Source organism: Hipposideros armiger, unplaced genomic scaffold, assembly GCF_001890085.2.
Source record: "Hipposideros armiger isolate ML-2016 unplaced genomic scaffold, ASM189008v1 scaffold_22, whole genome shotgun sequence".
NCBI lineage: Eukaryota > Metazoa > Chordata > Mammalia > Chiroptera > Hipposideridae > Hipposideros > Hipposideros armiger.
Window position 1 is genome coordinate 6220836 of NW_017731372.1, and position 24885 is coordinate 6245720.

General features: G+C 40.5%; 1 long non-coding RNA gene across 1 annotated transcript in view; it reads left to right on the top strand.

Annotated features, from left to right (window-relative positions):
* Positions 1 to 24885, top strand: part of LOC109379149 (uncharacterized) — a 47596-nt gene that overhangs the window by 7410 nt on the left and 15301 nt on the right. The window contains exon 2 of the long non-coding RNA XR_002123131.1: positions 1206 to 1309. This is a non-coding gene — a long non-coding RNA (uncharacterized LOC109379149). The remainder of the gene's footprint in view (positions 1 to 1205; positions 1310 to 24885) is intronic.

A 24885-nucleotide genomic window follows, 5' to 3' on the forward strand; every position in this document is an offset into this window, starting at 1 on the left:
AGCCACTGTAAGTGGCCATCCAGAAGCCGGCGACTGATGTGCCTCGCCCGGGAAGAGCTCAATGATGGTGCCAACTTGGGCCAGTGAAGCAACGTCCTCCAAAACGACAGCAACTTGTCTGTTCCCCTTCCCCCAATTCCCCAGTGCTGTTCCCATCCCCCCAATTCCCCAATAAAAAATCTTAAAATAAAAAAAGAGTATTGGTAGTGCTAGTTTGAAACAACTCAGTTAAAATCCTAGTTTTAGAGTTGGATCTAAATTTTAATACCAACTTTGTCATTTAGCTGTGAAACGTAAAGCAAATTTATTTCTCTGTGCATCAGTGTTCCTTTATAAAATCACTAAAACAAAACAAAACGCATGTTCCATTAGAACTGCTGTAAGGAGGAATTTGAGGTTAAAGCACTTGGCACAGTGTCTTGTTCACAGCCCAATTCTTTCAACTTGAAGTCTTCGCAAGTTCCTTTTAAGCCTGATCCCGCAGCTGTCCATGGTGGAGGAGAAAGCTGTCTCTAAGAGTGCATACACAGGTGGCTGGCTCTGGCCTATGGGCTCAAGGGGAATAATTACTCTCCTAATTTATCTTTCGGTTAATTACACGTTTTCATTTATTGGATTTTCTCAGAGGAAAGAAAGAAGGAAGAGTGGCAATGGAGAAGAGAAAAGAAACAAGATGAGGAAATTGAGAAAGGGGGAAATGTTTATTGAATAAATGATTGAACAAATGAATGAACAAACAAATGAATGAGTGAACAGCAAAACACCAAAATAGAGTAGTATTGTCCTATGTAAGCCATCTTGTCATATGACATCTATAATAAAAATGGAAAAAGTAAGGAAGTTTTTACAACACACAAAAAATAGGTATCTAAATATTTTGGAAAAATAAAGTAAAAATGCAGAAGTTTCTTTTTATACGGTGTTAGTTTATATATATTCCGTAGTATTAATGTTCAGAAAACAGTGGTTCAAAATAGCTTGCTTTGATTTCCTAAAGATGTTAAATAATTTGACTGGTATGATGCTATTAGAGTAGCTAAATTATGAATATAATGAAACCAAGAATGCCACTTTTTCTTGCCCAATGAGCACAGAAAAAATAATTTTCTATGCTCAGCCAAACTATCAAGTTTGAGAGTAGAATAAAGACAATTTCAAATAAGCAAGATCTCAAAAACATTACTTCTCATTTGCTTTTGTCGCAGGAAGCTACTGGAGGGGGTGCTCTCTCAAAATGAGGGAACGAATCAGGAGGAAGGCGTGAGATGCTGGAACCAGGGACTCGCACTAGTGTTCCAAAGGAGTAGAGGTAACTTTCAAAAATATTCGTCATAGGAAAGATTGAAGTAAAAAAATTGAAGGAGTACAAGTGAAAGAAAAAAATAGATAAGAAAATAGAAGGTACAAATAAAAAAAGAGAGAGAGAAATGCATTCTCTGAGCCTGTACAATTTCAAGAGTGAGATTGCAAATCTGGCTGTTCAGTTTCCTAGCACCCACAGCGAAAGGGAAAATATTCTCAGCTGCAAGTAGCATAATGTACTTAACATAAAAACAAAGCAGTTGTTTCCCAAAAGACCTACTGTAGATATTGTGAAAGGATCCTTTACTCTTAATTTTGCCCCTACAATAGACCATTGTGTTTCATGTGACTGTTTCTTAGAGTGCACCGTAGGGCCCCAAGCATTATTAAGTAAAGGCAATTCTATAAGGGCTAAATAGTACTTGCCAAGGTCAACCAAGGATATGTGAATGGCTGATCAGGATGTTATTAATTGGCACCCCATTAAACTTCAGGGGAGGCTAGAAGGAGGTTGGCAGGTTAGTATTTCTATTATCCTGAGCAATTTAGCTCTTGTCACCCTCTAGCTCCCTGGAAGCAAAACGAGATCTCTTAACTGTACTTGCCCCACTTAGGTGGCAGTTAGCAGCTCTGGTTACTGGAGCATGTTCATTTAGGGTCTCATGCCCCACCCCAAATGGCTCATCAGAGTATGATGAATCCTACCTTAATTTCTGAGAAAAATTTTGGTGCATATACTCCTCTCTAATGCACTCCATTTCCAATAATGTTTTAGTATCTTTAGACTGGATTTTCTGGCCCTTCTATTAATCTGATTCTGAATGTAATCTATTAACAGATAGAAAACTTTCTGATGGCCCTGTTCCTTCAACAGGTAACATTTAGGATAGCATGCCCCGCGAACAGTCTTCCATAAGCATTTATTTCCTACCACCAGACTCATATTAATAATTAACACTGTATTTGGTTAGAAGCTATAAAGTTTGGACAGCTAACTAGAATTTTCAGTCATATATCATCCCCCTGACCAATGATAAGAATTTACTGTACCACCTGTATTGTTCTCAATTTTGAGAAATTCAACCCTTTATCCTTTCATTTGATACATTTCCCATTAATAATAATTCTTAATGGAAAATGAAGTATAATTTTTATAACTCATTGAGTGTTTGCCACTGTTTAACCTGTAGTTCACTAGTTTTTGAAAATGATTGGAAAGAAATATATTTTAAGTAGCTTTTGAACTTGCCTTTAGAAAGATACAATTTTGTGCTATTATCTCTTTTGTGTCTAATAGAGTATGTTCATTTACACATACATAGCCAAATCTCTCCGACATCCTAAAATTCAAAACCTTAAGAGTAGACTTCTGTTTGTATAGTATTACTAACTGCTCTTTTCCAGGGAGCTTATTAATAGGATTATTTTTCATAATAATAAACTCCCTCCATGCCACTTACAGGTCAGTTATTACTATGCTAGTGTTTCTGTTGTCTGTAATAGAAATGCGTAAATTGAAGACTAGAAAATGCCATGGTAGCCTGATAGAGTCCATGGTAACATTTTTATTTTGACTTGAAGTAAATTACCACATATTAAATGAAGATTCAATTAAATAACATTTCTTCACAGTTAAATCTACATTTAGCTTTGTTGTAAAATTAGATTTAACCAGCTCTTTTATTTTTCATGATTACTGTTAATTATTTGCTCTTTTTAAAAAAGGAAACATGTTTTTCTCAAACTTGATATGATTTATAAACAATATCTGAAGTACTGAGTGTTGTAGTCCTGCAAATAGAACTGTCATAAATTTAGAAATAATTTTTGTGAGAAAATATCACAGATGTTAAAGAGTTTTTTCTTTGTAAAATTTTTTCCAAATTTAGCAAACTATTTTGACTTTAAAAAATTCTATACAATAAGAATTTTCAGGGCCGGCCGAGTGGCTCAGTTGGTTAAGAGCTTGCTCAAGAGTTTGAGCTCTGAGCAACAGCGGTTCGAGGCCAGCCCGAGCTGAGCAGCCGCTAAGCTGCCAATAGGTAGCAGGATGGCTCAGAAAAAAAAAAAAAAAAAAAAAAAAAAAGAATTTTCAGGAGTTACATCAGCAAGGTGGCAAAGTAGGAAGCCCTGGAGCCTTCTCCTCCACAAACACACCAACCAATTCAGCGACAATTCATGAACAAATTAACTTTGTGAGAAATTCTGAAACTAATTGAGAGTCTCTTGCATTGTGGGCAAATGTGAAACCAGACTCACCAAAGCCAGTAGGGAGATTCAGGAAACCCTCTCAGCAGAATCCCTGCCCCTCCAGCTCAGCACCATATAATCAGGGAGACACCCCTAGCTCCCAGCTTCTTCCTGAGGAAGGAAAGAGTTGTTTCATGCATCTAGACCCCCAGCCTTTTTAAGGAGACACCCCAGAGGAATGGCTTCTGTCTTGCAAGACTTGGAACTTTGATGGGTCTGGCATAATCTAGCCACCTGTAGGAGAATGGAAACAGTGGCATGGGCTGGTAGATGTCATAGATCCTCCCTCCTGCTGAGCACCTCTCAGTTACCCCTTGGGAAGGAAAAGAGTTAATCCATGTGTCCAGAGCCCCAACTTCTCTGGGCCTGACCAAAGAACTAGAATCTGCCTTGCCAGTTGTGGAGCTCTGATGAGTCTGGTGCAATCTAACTACCTAGGGGAGGATGGAGACAGTGATTTGGGCTGGTGGATGCACTGGCTCCCCCACCCCTGGCTTGGCACAGGGCAAGTGGACAAAAACCTCAGTTCTTGCTTTTCCCTGGGAAGGGAAAGAGTTGGTAGAGGCCCCCAGAATCTCAGATGGGGATGAATGGCAGGAGTCTTTTCTTATACCAGAGCAGCCCATTAAGATTGCGAGAGGTGCCTGCTTTGTCTCATGCACAGACACCAACACAGAGAGACAAGGAAAATGAAGAATCAGGCAAAGGTGTTCAAGAGCAGCAAGATAAATATCCAGAAAATGACCCGAGTGAAACAGTTATATCATTTCCTTGACGGAGAATTCAAATAACTATCATAAAGATGCTTATTGAGGTCAAGAGAAAAATGCATGAACAAAATGAGAATTTCAACAAAGACATAGAAAATATTAGAGTACCAAACAGAAATCATGGAGCTGAAGAACACAATAAATAAACTGAAAAATTCAGTAGAGAGGTTCAATGTTAGACTAAAGCAGAAGGAAGGATCAGCCAACTTGAAGACAAGTTATTGGAAATAATTCAATCAGAGGAGCAAAAAGAAAAAAGAATGAGTGAAGAAAGCTTAAGGAACTCATGGGATATCACCAGATAGATTTAATATATGCCCTATGGGAGTCCAAGAAGGAGACGAGAAGGAGGGAGGGAAGAAGGGAGGGAGGGAGGGAGGGAGAGAGAGAGAGAGAGAGAGAGAGAGAGAGAGAGAGAGAGAGAGAGAGAGAGAACGAACCAGAAAGCTTATTAAAAGAAAAATGTCTGAAAATTTCACAAATCTGATGAAGGAAATGGACATGCAGATCCAAGAAACCCAAAAATACCAGTGGAGATGAACACGAAGAAATCCACACTGAAACACATTGTAATCAAATTGTCAAAAGTCAGAGAGAACTTTAAAAGCAACAAGAAAAAAGCAACTTGTCATATACAAGAGAACTCCATAAGATTATCAGTGGATTTTTCATCAGAAACATTGCAGGTTAGAGGGAGTAGAATGATATATTCAAAATACTTAAAGAAAATGTAAAAAGCCAACCAAGAATACTCTGATCAGCAAAACTATCCTTCAAAAATGGAGAGATAAAGACTTTACCAGACAACAAACAAACAAACAAACAAATAAAACTAAGGGAGTTGTTCATTACCACTAGACCTGCCTGCTAAAGGGAGCTCTTCAATAGCAACATAATAGCATAAGAAAGTATGAAAGTTGGTAAATATATAGAGAAATACAGAATACTGTATTACTGTAATGGTGATTGGTAAATCACTTAATTCTAGTATAAAAGTTAAAAGACAAAAGTATTAAAATGAATATAACTTTAAAATATGTTAAAAGACACACAAGATGAATAGATGTAAATTAAAGTGTGTGTGTGTGGGGGGGGTGAAGTTAAAATGGAGGTTTTGCATGTTATTGAACTTAAATTGTTATCAGCTGAAAATATACTGTTATAAGATATTTTATGTAAGTTTCAAAGTAATCACACACAACACACACAAAAATTTCTATAGAAGTTACACAAAAGAAAAAGAGCTTTCCTTTTGCCTCCGCAGCCGCAGCCGTAAGCATGCTCAGCCCTCAGAAGGGGCTTGCCTCCAGTGTCCTCTGCTGTGGCTAAAAGGAGGTCTGGTTGGACCCCAGTGAGACCAGTGACATTGCTAATGCCAACTTCCATCAGCAGATTCAGAAGCTGATCAAAGATGGGCTGATCAGGGCCGGCCGAGTGGCTCAGTTGGTTAAGGGCTCGAGCTCTGAGCAACAGGGTCGCCAATTCAATTCCCACATGGGCCAGTGAGCTGCGCCGGAGCTGAGCTGCCAACAGGTGGTGGGATGGCTCAGCCGGTGAGAGCACGACTCCTCATGGGATGGTGGCTACGCCCACCTGCAACTAAGATTGAACACAGCACCTTGAGCTGAGCGGCCACGAGCTGCTGACGGGCGGCTGGATGGTGACTGAACTTGGAGCTGAGCTAGCTGTGCCCTCCACAACTAAGATTGAAAGACAACAACTTGGCTGTCCCCTTCCCCAATTCCCCAATAAAAAATCTTTGAAAAAAAAAAAGTTGGGCTGATTATCTGGAAGCCTGTGACTGTCCATTCCTGAGCTCGATGCTGGAAAAACACCTTGGCCGGCATAGATGTATGTGGGCATAGGTGAGCAAAAGGGTGCTGCCAGTGCTCGAATGCCTGAGAAGGTAACCTGGCTGAGGAGGATGAGAGTTCTTCACCGCCTGCTCAGAAGATACCGTGAATCTAAGAAGAATGATCGCCACGTGTATTACAGCCTGTACCTGAAAGTGAAGGGTAATGTGTGGAAAAACAAGTAGATTCTTGTGGAACACCCACAAGCTGAAGGCAGACAAGGCTCGTAAGAAGCTTCTTGCTGACCAGGCTGAGGCCCGTAGGTCTAAGACCAATGGGTATAATAACCTAATAGGATTGTTCTGAGAATTGCATGAGTTTTTAGTTGTAACATGTCTGGTACATTCAGTGCTGTGTCTATGTTTGTTATGTAAGTAATATATTGTAATTAACCAAAGAAGTCTTTTTTTGAAAAGAAAAGAACTGGGCAAGTACAATGCTTTTTTAGATCTTTGCTTTCTGAATGAAGATCAGTTGAGCAACGGACTATAATGTTAGCATGTGATACCCAATCAGCTTGCTGCCTCTACTTACTTGTCTCCCTTTGTAGACAGTGAGTCCTTACAATGAGAAATTGTGTCTTTTTATATTTGAAACCTTATTGTTTAGGAAAATAGTAAGCACCTAGTAAATTCTTGCTGAGTGAATTTGAATGACTAGCAAATAACTACAAAAGGTGAATTATTATCACCAGTGCTTTGGAATGAATCCTAAGGCGCTATTTACTCTTACCCTTTCTCCCACAATCTCTATTTTATACCCTTGAATAGGCATGATCTGTTTTTGTCTATATGCTTGAGGTTGTGTGTATGTGTGTGTGTGTGTTTGTGTGTGTGTATCTGTCTGTCTCTGTGTGTGTGTGTGTCTGTCTGTGTGTGTGTCTGTCTGTCTGTGTTATGAATGTTTCAGTGAGGTGCCCTCCTTCCCATGCCCTCTGCTTCCATAGACTCAGATCAGAAAGATTTGAGGGGTGGTCATGACTTTTCCACAACTTTCACAATACACTGTCTTTACATAGTTTGTATGTCCATTAAACATCTTCCCTAAGTAAAGATATATGATTGCTTCGTATTGGTTTTACAATGTCATACAATTAGTGGAGGGAAAAGATAAACAAAATCCTTTTTAAAGGAGGACATTGGCATAGGGTGTGGCAAACATCAGACCTCTAGAATGCCGTGTGGAAGAAGAGCAGTCGTACAGCCAAGCGCTGGCTGGAGAGCCCTGGAGCCCAGTCCTGGTGCTCCTCTGAAAGCTGTGAGACCTACACTGGCGCCTGGGTCCCTGTTAGTGTCCTCATCTGGAAAACGAGAGGGCTCCGTGACCTTTAAGATTTCTTCCAATTCTGTGTTTCTGTGCTTTGAGTGACTTTTAAATAACAGAGTCCTGGCATTGCCCAAACTGAAGCCTTGAGCCCTTTTTGATTTGCTCTTTTGTGCCTTCACTACATCACATCATTGTGATGTAAACATGAGTTCTTCAGAATTTCCATTTTTCAGATGGGAGTCTGAACGGCTGACTTTGAGTCATGTGATGGATTGCCTAATCTCCTTTTAGGCGGCTTCCTTGGATCATCATATGTTTAGGAGGAAAACAAGCTAGTCTCTTCAGGGCAAGAGAGCTTATTCTACACCACTATTATGTTGGCCCACTCAGTTGTTCCCTAGCTTTTCCCGTCACACAAAATTGAGTAATTTCACTTTTTACATTTCACCCCCGGCCTCTCTATCTTATTCACAAACAAACCAATGTTTTTTAGAACAACTGCAAAGTGAAAATCACTGTCCATGCCTCGTGATCTAAGCTCCTGTCTTAATTCCCTTCATCCTTTACAAGGAACTCCCAGATTCTGTTTCCTTTCCAACATTCAATTGGAATGGATTCTTGATATTCACCCCTGTACACTGGATCTCCACTCTTCCATCAATGCTTTAAAAGCCTCTGAGGGATGGACCTCAGTGTAAACATAAGACAGCAGTCATTGTCCAACAACCTGCATATATTAATCCTGGTTTTTCAAATAGAAAAATGAATGCATGTGCAAACAAATTCAGACAGTGGAACAAGTTGTCTTCCAACTCCAAATCCTGAGTCCTTCTTCTCAGAAGTAATACTTTTGATTTTTTTTTTGGCCACAATTTATATTTTTCAAGTAAACCATATATTATCTTTGGTTTGAGCTGTCTTCTCTAAATGAAAAATCACTAGCTTGATTCTTTTGAGCAGTATACACATACTGATTTATTACCATTGTTTGACACCATTACATGTTTTAATTTTTAAAGATTTTTATTGGGGAATTGGGGGTATGGGAACAGTGCTGGGGAATTGGGGGAAGGGGAACAGACAAGTTGCTGTCGTTTTGATCTTCAGTCTAGTTGTGGAGGACGTTGCTTCACTGGCCCAAGTTGGCACCGTAATTGCACTCTTCCCGGGTGAGGCACATCAGTCGCCGGCTTCTGGACAGCCACTCACTGCGGCTACTGGCCGCTCACGCTGGCTGCTGGCCACACACGGTAGCCCATGGCAACCCACTGCAGCAGGGGCTGGAGCCTATGCCGTTGCCGGCGACTCAGCGCAGCCCAGCTCCAGGTTGAGCTGTTGTGCAGCATCTTAGCTGCGGAGGGCAGTGTCACTGGCCCTCATATGTGGGATCCGAACCGGGGCCCTCTGGCACCCCAAGCTAGTTCTTAACCATCGCGCCACTCGGCCGGCCCTGCTTTAATTTTTAAGATGAGCACTAGATGAAAAACCAAAATTATATTAGAAATGGAAAAGGTTGAAAGGAACACCAAATTGAAAGCAAAAACTTGGTTTTGATATAGGATCTACTACCTAAATCAAGTAATCTATGAGAGTGGTTTACTCAGAAATTCTGTAATTCTGTGATTTTCTGTACCTCCATCGGCATTTAAGTAATAGAATCCTCTAGAATTACTATCAGAAATCCATGTGAGTCTTTTGTTATTGAAAGGGAGGAAGGACACTAACATTTTTTGAGAGCCTAATAATACCCCAGATCTGGTGCTAGTAATGGTGTATAATTACCTTATTTAGTTTTTAAAGAACTTTAGAAGGTAAACTTGTTCTATGTGTGATGAAATGGAAATATCTTCAAGATAAATTGTATGTTAAAAAGGTAAAAAAAACAGATGAGCATGTATGGCATAATCCCATTAATGTTTTTTTTTAAAAAAGTCCATCCTTGTATACGAGTATACCTAGAAAAATTCTGGAAAGCTACATAAGAAAATGTTAACAGTAGTTGGCTCTGATAAATGGTACTGGGGTTGGCAATAGCGTAAGGAAGAAAATTTTTACTCTTTTACTCTTTATTTTATATTCTTTTGCACTTAAAAAACAAGAGCAGATTAATTTAGTTCTTATATCCCCTTTAAGAGACTGGAACTAAGAGGAGACTTTGAAGAGCTAAGAGAATCAGTATCTGTAGTACAACTTATTTTATTGTTTTGTGTGTGTGTGAAGAAAACGATATTAAAGTAGAAGGAAAGATAGTTGGCTAAGTGTAGATAAACCCATAAGGTTCTCTTTCAGAGGGGAGAGAGAACAGATCCTCTGTTGCCTTTGCTCTGCCTTGGGAATCTAACTTCCAATTTTTTTGGCCAGTGCAGCTCAGAGATAAACGGAAGTGGCGTGAAACAAAGACTTGGCATGTGCAGCATGATGCAATTACGGTGATTCAGTCCTTGCTGCATAATGTAGGATTTATTCATTCCTTTATTCTTCTTTGCTTTGGTGTATAAAATGTGTTTTGCATTTTAATGAAATGCCCTCAAGTGTAAGAAAAAATTCTGAACATCTGTGTGGTACTCATCTGATCCTAAGACAACTCTAAAACACAAAGATAATAATCCAAATATAGAGTTGGCCGAAAGACATGATATGTAATGTTTAGAGGTTTTGGTTTAAATAAAATGGCAGTCCTACCCTGAATCCCAGGCAAGAGAGACCTCTGCCCCAGATCCTGGGCTTTGGGGGACCCTGCACACACACACACACACACACACACACACACACACACACACACACACACACACACACACACACACACACACTGCACTAAAGAACACGGGCAGCCTGTAAACCCTAAGCATCTGCTCTAGTGGCTAACACAATTCAGGTCCCAGGGAAACACTTCAGCACATCTTCACATCTTCAGCACATAGGAAACACTTCGCTATGGAAGCTTTGAGAATTACGCTGGCGCCTCAGCCAGACATTGCTTTGGATACAGGGAAGGTTTGAGTGGAAGAAGCACCTAGGTAAGAGAAAAGACTTGTCAAATTCACGTGTCAAACCCTTCTTCTCAGACACCACTGGTGTCTCTTCCTCTGTAAGGACATCAGCCCTATTGGATTCGGGCCCCACTCTTTTGACCTCATTTAAATTACCTTTTTCAAGGCCCGATCTTCAAGTAGTCATACTTGGGGTTAGGGCTTTAGCATAGGAATTTGGGGGGACACAATTCCATCCCTACAGGTGATGGAGGTGTATTTATCAAGGTAGAAATATAGAGCATGCTTCCCTTAACAGTTTGTTAGTCTGATTTATAACTATTTAGACATATGGCATGTGGTCCTCCATGTATACTCTTGCCCGGACTGCACAAATGTAAGGGGCAGACCTACAACAAAGAAGTACATGCTACAATCTGTGTCTAAGAGTGGCTTCCAATTGAATGTAGCCAAAGGAGTATTTACAGAAGAACTTGTCAATCAGTAAAGCTGTCTTCTAATGGAATGATCTGTATTACGAAGTAGTAAGCTCCCTGTCCCAAGACATATGAAAGCAGAGGGTGAGTGACCAAATGGCAGGAACATTGAGAGGGGATGCCCATGCTGGTAGCAGGTTAAACTAAATGCTTAGGAGCCTCCCAACTTCCAAGTCCTGCAAAGACTCATTATCTGGAAATACAGGCTCTCAGGCATTCCTTAGTTAGGCGTCTTTCAGAAAACAACGGCAGCTTTCTAAATGCTGGAGTCAGAGAAGTTTTCCTCAGGCACTTCATTTCTTCTGAACATTCTGCTTAATATCTACATAATCTTTCCATCCACAAAAGCTGTTTTCAAGTCGTATGTGCTTTCAAAGACAGGCTTTTGGCATCTAATATTTCAGGTTAAGCCGTAAAACTGCTAGACGACAACAAAAGAAACCCAAATGCATTACTTTCTGTGAGTGTAGTTCAGATAACCTCTAAATAAGGTATTTGATTCAGATAAATCACAATCATGAGGAGACATTGTGACAGAATTTTACCATTCTTTAGAAAATATGGGAAACTGGGACATATTATTTAGCCAGATCTAGCTGTGGAAAGGCTGTAGTTACTTGTAGTCTTCCTTACCCCAGAGAGCTTTCTTTTAGTGCCGAGAATTTTCCAACTCTTAATAGGAAAAGGAAAATATGGGTTGAACTAATTGTAAAGTATGAACAGACCTTAGTGGTAGGTCCCATAATCCTTTTGTTGTACTATAATAGTAAGGAAACAGGCTGGAGAAGATAGACTACTCGCCCGGGTTATACAGCGAGTTATAAAATCAGGACTAGGCCTAGGGCTCCTGCTCCCAACCCAGTATTTGTTTCCATATGCTACCAGCCACGGCCAGTTCATTAAACCACTTAGAACCTGGAGTCCCAATAATAAGGATCAAAAGCACACTGGGTAGAATAATGTCCCTGTTTCTAAAGAAAACAAAACCAAAATTACCTAAAAAATATCTCGTGATGATAATTTCTTTTTCTGAGTTCTATTATTCTGGGTACTGAAATCATATAAATAGTCCAGAATTCTCCAACTAGAAGGCCGTGAGAAGAGGCCGTCAATCTCTCCCTCTCTTCACTCCCTGCATCTCAAGATGACACATCCCTCCATCCCTCTTCTTTCTGTCAGTGTTTATCCTTTCTTTATAAAAACAAAACCTGGAGGCACTTATAATCCTCTCCAGTAAAATGTTCTAAAACATGACAGCATTTATTTTTATTTATTTTTTTATTTAATATTTTTTTATTGGGGAATCGGGGAAGGGGAACAGACAAGTTGCTGTCCTTTTTTGTTCTCAGTCTAGTTGTGGAGGACATTGCTTCACTGGCCCATGTTGGTATTATCATTGCGCTCTTCCTGGGTGAGGCAGTTGCTTGCTGGCCACTGAATGGCCACTCACGGCGGCTCTTGGCAGCTCATGCCGGCTGCCGGCTGCTCATGCTGGCTTACAGGAGCCCACAGCAGCTCCATTGCAGCCTACGTGGTCGTCGGTGACTCACGGCAGCCCAGCTCCAGGTCGAGCTGTTGTTCACCATCTTAGCTGTAGAGGGCGCAGCACCACTGGCCCTCATGTGGGATCTGAACCAGGGCCCTGCTGCTCAGAGCTGGTGTCTCAAGCCAACTCTTAACCAATGCGCCACTCGGCCGGCCCACATGACAGCATTTAAATTAGAAAATTCTTTTTGAAGACGCCTCCAAAGGAAAGCCCTTTAAGATAAGTATATACATATAGAAAGAATATAGAAAAATTAGAAAACCTTCAGTGGGGAAAAAAAAGGGGGATGGAAACCATAAAAGGTAACTTCACTTGTAAAACACAGACTGTAGGAACTGAAACATGAAGGAAAAGTCACCAAAACTGGAACTTCGGTCAAATCCACCAAGAAGAGGAATGAGTCTTGGTGGATAAAAGCAGAAAACCCCAAACAGGAAATGAAAGTCAAATGACCAAAGACGAAGGGAAATTAAGAATTATTTGTGTAAGGAACTAGAGGAATAAAAAGGAAAACACTACCTTATTAGGTGTTGGAGGGGAAAATGCCTAACTCACTCTCCTGGTCAACACAGTCGGGGGAGTCAGCGCTCCTCCGTGGGAACAGGTGGCCGCCTGTCTCCCAAGAAGCCTCCAGCCTGACATTTGTTGCTCATGGGGAATTATCTCCAAAGGCCCAGTTTCCTGAAGAGTAAGTCGCAGGCAGTAATTGTGCCTCCCTAGAAAGACTAAAGCAGACATTTCATAAAGCCCTTCGAATAATGCCTGGGACCTAGTAAGTGTTGGAAAATGGTAGCTGTAATTAATGTCATTACAAAGTTATTAATCCACATTTTTAGTGTTTCCTTATGCTATTAATTATTTGTTGCAGATAGAGTGTGGTAGTTATATGACCTTCACACACACAGGTAACTATCCTCCTGGTAGATAAGGCCATCTTTCGTAATCTGTTTTCATCAGCACCCTGATGATGGGCCACGAGTGACAAATTTTACTATCTCAAATTGGTAAAAATGGAATCAAGGCAGCTTAAGCAATTTCCCCAATGGGATACAATAGTAAAGCAGTGACTTAGATGAATACAAGACTTGCATCTCAGAGTCCTGTACTCTAGCCAGGATGTCCTGCTAGGATAAAAATAGCCAGTTAGCTTATTACGTTCTTATTTATACGCTGTATCATGGAGTATAATCTAAACAATGACTTAAATTATAAAAATTATAAATTTTTAAATTATAAAAAATCTACATTTACTCTGTAGTATTAAATATTTCTTCTTTTAAAAAATTTATTGGGATAATATTGGTTAATAATATTATATAAGTTTCAGGTATACAATTTTACAATACATCGTCTGGGTACTCTATTGTGTGCTCACCATCCATAGTCTAGTTCCCTTCTGTCACCATGCATTTGACCCCTTTGACCCTCTTCATCTTCTCCTCACCCCCTTCCTCTCTGGTAGTATGGTAACTACCATACTATTGTCTGTGTCTGTAAGTTCGTATGTTTTGTTTGTTTGTTTTATATCTCACATATGAGTGAAATCATATGGTTCCTGTCTGTCCTTTTCCACCTGACTTATTTCACTTAGCATGATACTCTCAAGATCTATCCATGTTGTTGCAAATGGCAATATTTTATCATTTTTTATGGCTGAGTAGTATTCCCTTTTCATATATGTACCACATCCTCTTTTTGTTTTTTTTTTAAAGATTTTATTGGGGAATTGGGAAGGGGAACAGTGTTCGGCAATTGGGGAAGGGGAACATTGTGTTTTTCCAGGACCCATCAGCTCCAAGTCAAGTTGTTGTCCTTCGGTCTTAGTTGTGGAGGGCGCAGCTCAGCTCCAAGTCCAGTTGCTGCTTTCAATCTAGTTGCGGGGGGTGGGGGATGGGCAAGCTGCAGCTGACCATCCCATGTGGGAATTGAACCGGTGACCCTGTTGCTCAGAGCTCACGCTCTAACCAACTGTGCCACCCAGCCGGCCCCCGACATCCTCTTTATACAATCATTGGTCAGTGGACACTTAGGTTTTTTTCCATGTCTTCACCAATTGTGAATAATGCTGCAATGAAACAGGGGTACAAATATCTTTAAAACAAGTGTTTTCAAATTTTTCGAGTAGATATCCAGAAGAGGGATTTCTGTTCATATGATAGTTCTATTATTAAATTTTTGAGGAACCTGCATACTGTTTTCCATAGTGGCTGTATGAATTTACATTCCCACCAGCAATGTACAAGTTTCCCTTGTCTCCATATCCTCTCCAACTTGACTTGTTATTTCTTGCCTTATTGATAATAACCATTCTAACAGGTATGAAGTGGTATCTCATTGTGGGTTTGATTTGCATTTCCCTTATAACTAGTGAAGTTGAACATCTTTTCATATATTTGTTGGTCATTTGTATGTCTTCTTGGGAAAAGTATCTGTTCAGGTCCTCTGCCCATTTTTTAATTGAATTGTATATTTTTATTGTTGTTGAGTTGTATGAGTTCTTTATAGATTTTGGATATTAGCCCCTTATCAGAGGTATCATTTACAAATATCTTCCTTTTGGTTGCTTGCCTTTTTCTTTTCTTGTTGGTTTCTTTTGCTGTGCAGAAGCTTTTTAGTTTGATATAGTCCCATTTGTTTATTTTTTCGTTTATTTTCCTTGCCTTTGGGGTCAAATTCACAAAAACCCCTCTAGAACCAAGTTTCATAAGTTTAGTACCTATGTTTTCTTCTGTCTATTTTATTGTTTCAGGTTTTATATTCAACTCTTTGATTCATTTTGGGATAATTTTTGTGATGGTGTCAGATAGTAATCTACTTTCATTCTTTTACATGTGGCTTTCCAATTTTCCCAACACCATAACACTATTTATTGAAGAAGCTTTCCTTTCTCCATTGTATGTTTTCAACTCCTTTGGTGAAAATTAGTTGCTCATATATATATGTGTGGGTTTATTTCTGGGCTCTCAATACACGCATTGGTCTGTGTGTATTTTTCTGCCAATACCATACTGTTTTAATTATTGTATCTTTGTAGTATAATTTGAAGTCAGGGAGTGTGATACCCCTGGCCTTGTTCTATTTTCACAGGATTTCTTTGGCTATTCAGAGGTCTTTTGCGGTTTTAAACATTTCTTAAAAGGAATGTCTAAAGCACCTTTTATATTTTCAAACTAAAGATAGCAAAAAAAAAGCATTTAATATTTAAAACATATTCATATTATTACAATACGAATGATTCACAAGTTGATTGTGAATTGATGCTTATTAGAAAAACCTCCTGATCTTTCATACTTATACTAAAAATGTGTATGTTTTACATGGCCTTATTTTCTGTCCTTTTGCAATACTAATATAAATGCTAGTAATATGACTCTTAATAGCTAATATTTATTCATGCTTCCTTAGCACATCCGTCCCTCTCTTGCAGATTTCCAGCTCTCAGTTATAAGATATTGAATAGAAGAAGATGTAAATTGGTGAAGAGGCGACAGAGTGAGCATTTATCCATCCCAAATACTGTAGGAGGGACCGGAGAGGTCAGACAACTAGAGGCTGTAAACATTCAGATGAGGGGTTCCCATATTTAGAATTTCATGCTCAGTAAATTCTCAAAAAATTGGGGCGATTGGCATTGAGATGCTACCATTTAATTTGCCAAGTAAGGACATTTAAAACAACAACCACTACCATATGCTAGCAACATTCTTTACTAAAAGAAAGCTCATGTAAATGTTAAGATAAACCTGGTAGGAAAGACAAAATATCAGAGTAAAGGCAATCAGCAAGAAGTAATGAATGGTAACTTGAAAGCTTTTTCTGTTTGCTGGAGCCCAGTGAAAATGGACTGGCCTAATTTCACGGTCTTTGAGAGCTACTCCAGAGACTTGCAGAGAATCCTGTTGGGGCCATATAAATGTAAAATACAGAAATAACCAGGTGACATTTATTAAGGGGTTATTCTATTCCAGGCCCTGTGCTAAACGCTTTGCTTGCATTACGAGTGCCGACCTCCTAGTGAGGTAGAGTAGAGGAGCCTGCCCCTGCTTCTGTCTGATTCTAATCACCATGCAGACCATTAGGACCCAAGATCTCCTTGATGATCTGCTCTTTCCAAAAAATACAATCACTATATACAATTGTAAAACTCCGACATACAAAGGCTTGAGCAGCACTTTAGAGGCTGTTGCAGCAGGATCTAGCCACAACTGGGATTCAATGTTCTTTCACAAAGGGACAGAAAGTTGCCAGGCTTTTTTTTTTTTGCCACAAGCTCCTGGGCTGTAACAAAGCACTGCTTTCACCAGTTTACTGGGTCTGGTCTGAGACCACAACAGCCAGTCAGTTATGACAAACCAAAAATAGCCCTATAGTCTAAATCAAGACACATGGAGAGTGACCACCCTGAGTCACCCAGACTCATTTGTTACATACTTTATTTTTGGATAACTTCGGTGGGGACTAAAAGTGTTTCGTTTGCTGGTTTATCGCTCCAAATATGAATACAAAGAAAGGAACTAAGTCATGTGGTTTTGTTTAACTTGCACGAATGTTGCAACTAGTATAGATGATGCGATTCCTCAGCTTTGGAAAGCCCATGGCTAATTGGTTGAGATGATGTGTCTCTCTGCCTAAACTGCCAAAAAGATCTTGGCTCACAATCTGTTGCATAAGAAAATTTTGCTCCCAGGAATGTATGTTATTCCAAGATCTTCACTGCCACTCAGGGCGACAAAACCCAAGTAAATGCACATGTCGATGTGGAATATAATGTAGTAGAGAGCTTGCATGCCTTAGTTAGACTTATTTCCTATTTAAGATTTGGGTTAAATTTATGTGTTTATAATTTACATCGTAAATCTTCAAAGTGTAAATATTTCATCTTGGCAAATGTATTATATTATTCTCACCCTTAAGAGTGATTTCCATGAGTGCATATGATTCCAGTTCTCCACCATCATCTGGTCCCCCTGTCACTCCAAATTCATATCCTATTGTTCCCCCTTCCATTTGCTACTCTTTGGTCTTCTCTCTGTTCTTGCAAAATACCAAGATCATTCTCACCTTAGGACCTTTGCATTTGCTATTTCTTTGCCTGCAGTGCTCTCTCGGTCATCTTTACATAGCTAGCTCCTTCTTGTCACTTAGGTCCCCGTTCAAGTATCATTCCTTGGAGACGTCTTCTCTAACCACCTTGGCTGAAATAACCCATCCCTATCGGTCAATCTCTAATATATCACCTTATTTTATTATCTTTATAACATTTATGAATATCTGAAAATATCTTGCTCACCCGTTTGTTGACTTCCTGTTTACCTTCTCTAAAATAAAAGCCCTATGAGAATGTGGAATTTGTCTTATCTGTTCCTATAGCCCAGGACTGGAATAGTGTCTGGCACTCAGTATTTGTTGAATGAATGAATGAATGAATGAATAGAAGAATTCATTAGCATTTTCATATTTGTCACCTTTATTCCACAGAGTTCATGTACAAAGGCTAATGCACGTTCATCAATTATTTTGATAATTTTATCAATAAAGATAGTCCAAATGACTCATAATTTATCTGGTGTGGTTGTCTATAATTGATCATATCACTGAACAGTTGCCAAATCTCCGCTTCACTTAGGTTATATAGCTCAGCCTGAGAGGGCAATCAGATAAGAACATAAATAAAATTTTAGTATAAAAAGGGAAGGTTAGACACAGTGATTTAGGATAGACAAATACATCTTAAAATAAAAAGATCTAATTTAAACAAATAGCTAAAGTAATTATTATTTGTAGAAAAAAGCTGTTAAAAGCAAAAGGCCCATTGTTTTCATTTTTTGACTATTGTTCTGGAAGTTCCAACCAACGCAATAAGATAAGAAAAAGAAAGACATGATATAACTATTTTAAAGTGGAGACAAATTACCTTTATAGATAATGATTACTAGGAAAACTTACAATAATTTTTTAAAAAGGACTAATAGTGGCATTCAGTGAGGTTCAGTTACAAAATAAGTACATAAAAAGTGATAGATTTCCTATAAAGCAGCAATAGTTACTTAGAAAACATAAGAAAAACCAGCTAAAGAATGTTATGGATGTTAATAAACTACAATTTTTTTCTTTTCCTAGAGTCCAAACATGGCATTAATCTTAGACTGCAGAATGTCTATGGATTTTAATATCATACCGTGTTGTCTTATAAAAAAAAGCATAACTTATCACTGGTTTATTATGCTAACATTTACACTCCTCCTGTATTTGTAGTTCTGTAGAAAACAGAAAGGGGGAAAACTCTTCTTAAAGACTTCATAATCACATTGGGAAGAAACAATGTACACAACATTTATTTAGTAAATACTAAATATTTAGCATCTGTAATGAGAAGACCCCCCTTTGCCAGTCGTATGCGGAGCATTTACCATAAATGTGATTAGAACTCAGTCATTACATCTGAGCAAGCTATCAGGGAGAATAAGGCACAAACCTTTATAATGCTAAAGCAGTTAAGCTAGACCTTGGAAGAAGAAGTAAGGTTTTCAGTGAATACTGATAAACCAGATGGCGTTCCAAGTGGAGGGCATGACTTAGAGTAAGAAAGGAAAACATAGGACAAGTTTGTGAACATGAGTAGTCCTGTTTGGCTGGAGGACAGGTATGCATGAAAGGGGACTGGGAGGTAGACCAGAAGGAGACTGGAGCCCAGGTCTCAGGATGGGGGCCTTGAATTCCTAACTACAGAGTTTAGATTATATTTGTTGAGCCCTCAAACATGTCAAAATAAAGAAGCCACCTTAGGGCTCTGTTACGTATTTGTCTGATAGCAGCATACGGGCTGAGTTGATGCGTGGAGAGACAGAGGATGGACAGTCTGTTAGGAACCTTAGGAAAGCTGAGGGAACAAACAAAATTTTAATAAATTAGTCATGATTTAGGATAGACAAATACTGCTTAAAAGTATCTATTTTACACCAACAGCTAACATGATAATTACTAGTGAACAAAATAATAAAATACCAAAAGCAAGAAGCCAACCCTTCCCATTTAAAAAATATTGACCTGGAAGTTGTACCAGACCAGAACTAGTGTGGAGTAGACTTGAAGAACACTGCAGAGGTAGGACTGAAGGACTTCGGCACCGGAGGAGTGCCCTGCTTTTAGTAGGTATTCAATAAGTATTCATTAAATGAATGAATGCTTTTCTGTCCTCTTGTAAGTTCTCAGGGGTAAGCTCTCTCTCCCTCCCTCCCCTTTATTTTTTCTGTACTAAATTTCCAGAGTCTGGCACATAGTAGGCATTTAATGATGGAGGAGTAAAAGATTATTCAGTCTTTCTTTTTTCTTTTTGAACTTTAAATTTTTATTTGCTATCTTTGTTTTTTTTTTTAAAGATTTTTATTGGGGAATTGGGATGGGAACAGTGCTGGGGAATCGGGGAAGGGGAACAGACAAGTTGCTGTCCTTTTGTTCTTCAGTCTAGTTGTGGAGGACGTTGCTTCACTGGCCCAAGTTGGCACCATCATTGCGCTCTTCCAGGGCAAGGCAGATCAGTCGCCGGCTTCTGGACGGCCGCTCACTGCAGCTGCTGGCCGCTCACTATGACTGCTGGCCACTCACACTGGCTGCTGGCTACATACAGTAGCCCATGGCAACCCACTGCCACAGGGACTGCAGCCTACGCCGTCGCCGGCGACTCACAGCAGCCCACGCCGTCGCCGGCGACTCACAGCAGCCCAGCTCCAATTTGAGCTGTTGTTCAGCATCTTAGCTGTGGAGGGCTGTGTCACTGGCCCTCATATGTGGGATCCGAACCAGGGCCCTCTGGCATCCCAAGCCAGTTCTTAACCATCACGCCACTCAGCCGGCCCTATCTTTGTATTTTTACATGTTGACCACAAATTCAAACTTGAACATTGTGAAGATGATTGAGTTTTGAACATATTTCAATGTTTGTAGCATATTTTCTTCCACAAGTCTTAATAGGGAAGTTAGCGGGAGGGGCTGGTGTGGGGGAGACGTGATGAGTACACTTTTAAACTGCTGCGTTGGGAAGACTAGGAGGGTTATCTGGATGACGCAATCCAGCAGACGGTTGAAAATATGAAATTAGAACCCTGTTATATGCTGGGCCAGGGTTAAAGGTCTGGGAGCATCTGCAGAGAGGTGCTAATTGAAACAGCAGGAGTACTCGAGAGAGCCAGAAAGCAGGTCTAGCAAAGGAAGAGGCGCGGAGCTGAGGGCAGCCCTTGGGACACACCTGTGTTTTACGTGAAGCACAAGAGGAACCAACACGGAGACAGAAGCCAGTCCGTCAGAGCTGAGAGGCACACGGCATTCCAGTCACTCCTCCGACGAGGGAAGAAGATTTTCCAGAGGCTAGTTAACAGCTGCATCAAATTCATTAGGAAGATTAGTGAGGACACAATTCAAGAAAAGCTATTACAACTGGCGGTTAGAGTGAGCACTTCAGAGTTTGCTTATGTATGGAAGGATTTTGGGGAAATGAAATCAGATTTAAATGGACAGGTACAGACAAAGGGAATAGATACAGTTACCCTCTCAAGAAATTGGGTGGGAAAGGGAAGAGAGGAGAGAGGAAATAGACTAGTTGCTTTGTAGACGCCCCACCATTAAGTGAATAGCTTTACCCAATGTTTTCAAACTACATACCACTTCAGTTTAGAGTCTGTCACTTAGCGTCCCATGATATATCCTGTGTCCAATGTCCAGTCGGCACGTGGTGGCTGATGAGCTCCTAAAGCAGCAGCATGGACTGCAGTCTGTGGAAGAAGACGCAGAAGTGTAACATAAGGGACCGCAAGAGGCAGCTCGTTAGGAGAAACGACATGCAGAGCAGCAAAGAACCACACAAAGAGCAGAGCCAGAAGCAGTCAGCCTGGCTCACTGACGTCACTGGCCCTGGTCTGTGCCCGGCACTGGGAGCCGGCTAAGGGATGAATCTGGGGGTGAGTAAGGTCTCTGCTTATTGGTGGGATGACCTACCAATGGCTTCTAAGCTGGAATAGTGAGGGGTGTCCCTAAACTGAATTACGAGGTTGGTTTTAATGATTCTGAGTGGGAAAGAGAAGGCAGCCTTCAACCTGTAAGACACACTTGAAGGCAACAAAAGTATGAGGACCGCCTTCCCATGGGCCAGTGAAACGCCCTTCTGCCCGCAGTGGATGTGGAGAGTGTAGGGGCAAGCGAGACTACGAAAGGGACCCTGAAAGCTGTTCACTGACCATAGAGGCAGCTACCCCTCCTGAAAGCCTGAAGAAAAAGCTTTACTGCTGGTTTTTTTTGTTTCTCCCCCACGATTTCTCTGAGCTGTAAGCGGAAATAGGCCTTCTGTGTCATGATCACATCACTGGTTAGGAAAACCGTTTTCCACCAAAGTAAAAAATAAATGAATGCCCACAATCTGTGCTATCCATGTGAAGGGCCGTCTCAGGACCAGGCCCCGTGGGGCCACTCACCTTTCCGGACTAGGAGGAAGGAAGAGCTGACCACACGCAGCTGCGTCAACCCACTCTTTCACCCCGAACTGCAGGGCAGCTATAAACAGCCTCCCCAGATGCCCTGTCATCTTGTGTCATCTTTGTCATGAGACCGGGGACTGTGCCCCTCAAAGACCATGTGACTCCACGATCCTCTCCTGCCATTTAGCCCCCATCATCACAATTGTAGCTTCAAAGAAGGTGGTGGAACTTCATCCTTCTTCGTGTTGTACCACTTGATATCAGACCCCTTTCTTAAGAGCCACTTCAGTTTTAATACTGGGGTTAGACAAAGTGATCCCTAAGACCACTTCTGTGGTCTGGTCTAGGGAACTCTCTCAGGGGGCACTGTTTAGCTTGTGTACTCCGCTGAGGAAAGCCTAAAGGGGAAATAAGGCTTCCAAAGTGTCAGGAGAGCATGGTTGTAAGGAACTGACTATATAATATTCTGCCAAGGGCTCTTATTTCCTCAGGATAAAACAATGGAAAGCAGACAGGTCCGCTGAGACAGAGCTGTGGGTCTAGGCAGTAACTTAGAGAACTGTTGTTAGTTCTTTCACCTTTGATATTCCAGAATGACCATCCTTGAATTTAATGCAATACTTTGTACATCTTTGATTGAAATTCTATCAATAAACATAAATTTTTAGGAAAGTCCTGAGGGCTTGAAAACTGTGAAATTGGTATGAGATATTTACTGAAGAGTGGCAAAGGATCCGGTCGTACAACAAGTTTTTATATCCATGAAATAGATATGCTAACAGTTGCTGTCTAGAAAAATCATTGACCATCCCAGATTAATGAGTTTTGAAGATTCTACAGTATGACTTTTCTATTTGATCTGGCTCTGGTAACTAACTTCTGGACTTTCTCTGGGGTCACTTGGGACTTTTAGTGTATAAAATCAAGGGTGGATATTGGCAAAGGCCTAATGTCCAGGAGCAAAAACAATGCAGTCTTTTTAGGTGTCTCAGCAGCAGCATCACCTCACTGGCCTCTGGAGAAGGGGGGAGCTAGGTGTGTTTGTTTCTGCTCCAGTCTTACCTAACAATGTATGTCAAAGACTCAAGAACAAATGGTGCAGTTGTGCTGTGGCGATAAGCACCGTGGAGATGGATACAAAGTAAGGTTTCTTTTTGGCATCATTGTTTCTGGCAGTTATTGGCTCATGGCTCAGGTATGCAGGTTGCTGTGAATGAGATGAATGATACACTTTGTTCAAATTGGCCACTGTTCCCGAGTAGAGTCTGGATTCCCCTAACAAAGACTGAAACCAGGAAGAAGTCTTGCTTTCATCTACAACGTGGCCATTTCCTGATTCCTTTATTTTTCCTTTCTCCTTTAGGTGTACAACAAAATGTTTGGCTTTAACCAACCATAGTATAACGATTCAGAGCCCTCACTCCCTGTGTTACCACGGGCTTTTCACAGTCTGTGTGTTTTACAGAGGAAGCAGGACGGGGGGAGGGCCACCCACGAGAGAGAAAGCTGACATATAGATGCAGCTAATCCTTTAACCCCCAATTACTGCTGACCTTATGTTATTTATTTTCTCCCGCAAATTGGTGCTTGGAGTTGACTTTAATTCAGTTTCACCTGGATACAAGTATTAATGAGAAAAACTATTTCTATACATAAAAACTTGAATTTTTCATGCAGTCCACATCTAGAAAATAAGAGCTAATGGAGGTGTGGCAGAGGACAGGTTTGCTCTGAGTGAGGCTTTCCCTGTTCTCTTAAAAGAAGGTGAGGTGACTCTTGGGTTTGCTCTGGCCACCTGATCAAGTCTGAAGTCCTGGGGTTTGGCCTTACCACCTACTTCCATGTGAGTTTGATAAATCCTCAGTAATGAATTCTAACAGATTACCAAACTTCCCAGATACTCAGTGTCTACCTGCGTAAAAGGGGGAATAATGTCGCTCCTCTCGGGGGTGTTATGAGAAACATGAGCTAAGGTATCCAAGAGTGGCTGACACAGTGCTTCTCAAGAGCTTGCCTCTTTGTCAGCTGTTCCTTGAGCTGCTGAAAGCACTCTTTCTCCTGAAAAAATGCTCGGGAATGCAAGTGCAGAGTGACGCATTGTCATAGTACCATGAGGAATATGGTTAATGGGAAATGACTTCAGTTTACCGCATCTACTAGTAATCCTCTGATGCCATCGCAAAACAAAAAGCACATGACTCCTCGTAAGCCTGCTGTACCTGGAAAAGAAATTGGATTTGACCCAGGAAATCAGGCCGTGAAGCTAATCGCTCTGATCCAATAATGTGGAGCTGCAGAGTGGCATCATCAGCCCTGAGACAGAGAGGAGGAGGGAGAGGAGGAGGGAGAGTGAGCAGCTGCCCAGCTCTCCAGACACTCAAGCCAATGAAAAATGCATAGGGAGATATTTTATAGCCAATGTCTAATACCACTGCTGGGTCACAAGCCGATCTGAGCCAATCAATAGTATTCATCATCCTGAAAGGAACTAGTGATCCCAGTTTATGAGAACTGGGAGGCTCTTTCCAAGCCAGGGCCAGTTTCTGGCTACTTGGTATGTGTCACCCTTAAAAACATAAAACTCATTTAGGAAATGGAAACCAAGACCTTTTTAATAATTAGGCAAGGGGAGGAGGACAGGTACTTTTCAAATATAGGGGGGAAAATGTTTGAAATATTTTTAAAGTCAACCCACGGAGTAGTTTTTAAATTGAAGCTACTTTTGTTTGTTTGTTAGTTTGTTTCATTCTTTGGTGGCCATTCTATGTGATTTCCTTTTACTTTTGCTCCAGAATTTTTTTTTATAACACTTTAGCATATGTGTCCAACTCCTCCAAATACAAATGGAAATTTATGAGAATGAAATCATAAAAGGAAAAATAAAGGGAGTCAACTTTATCAGTATATATATATATATATATATATATATATATATATATATATATATCAGTAAGTTCCAGGTTGG